Source organism: Penaeus monodon, chromosome 22, assembly GCF_015228065.2.
Source record: "Penaeus monodon isolate SGIC_2016 chromosome 22, NSTDA_Pmon_1, whole genome shotgun sequence".
NCBI classification, from domain to species: Eukaryota; Metazoa; Arthropoda; class Malacostraca; order Decapoda; family Penaeidae; genus Penaeus; species Penaeus monodon.
The window spans coordinates 19,754,692-19,754,969 of record NC_051407.1 but is presented as its reverse complement, the minus strand read 5'-3'; the positions used below and the strand labels follow the sequence as shown (position 1 = coordinate 19,754,969).

General features: G+C 34.2%; 1 protein-coding gene across 1 annotated transcript in view; it reads left to right on the top strand.

Moving 5' to 3' along the window:
* The window catches only part of LOC119586974 (SUN domain-containing protein 2-like), a gene marked incomplete at its 3' end in the record, with an annotated part of 101,773 nt that overhangs the window by 97,592 nt on the left and 3,903 nt on the right, over nt 1–278 (top strand).

Genomic DNA, 278 nt, shown 5'->3' with positions numbered 1-278 from the left:
TATATAAAAAGAAGAAGCAGTAAAAAAAAGACAGAAAAAGAAGACAGACCGACAAACAGATAAGAAAAAAACATTATAAGAAGCGATGTCTTTATTTCCAAAATCTTTTTTTCCCTCTTTTCCTGAAATCCTCCAGTTCCATCTCATTTTTTTTCTTCCTTTCTCCCCCCCTCTCTCTCCGTGTTCTTTTGAAGATCTTTGAGTGTCTTCAAGATAGCGTCTGTCTTTCCCTTTGAAGCTTTTTCTATTCAGCTTTGATTCATTTAATTTTGATGCTC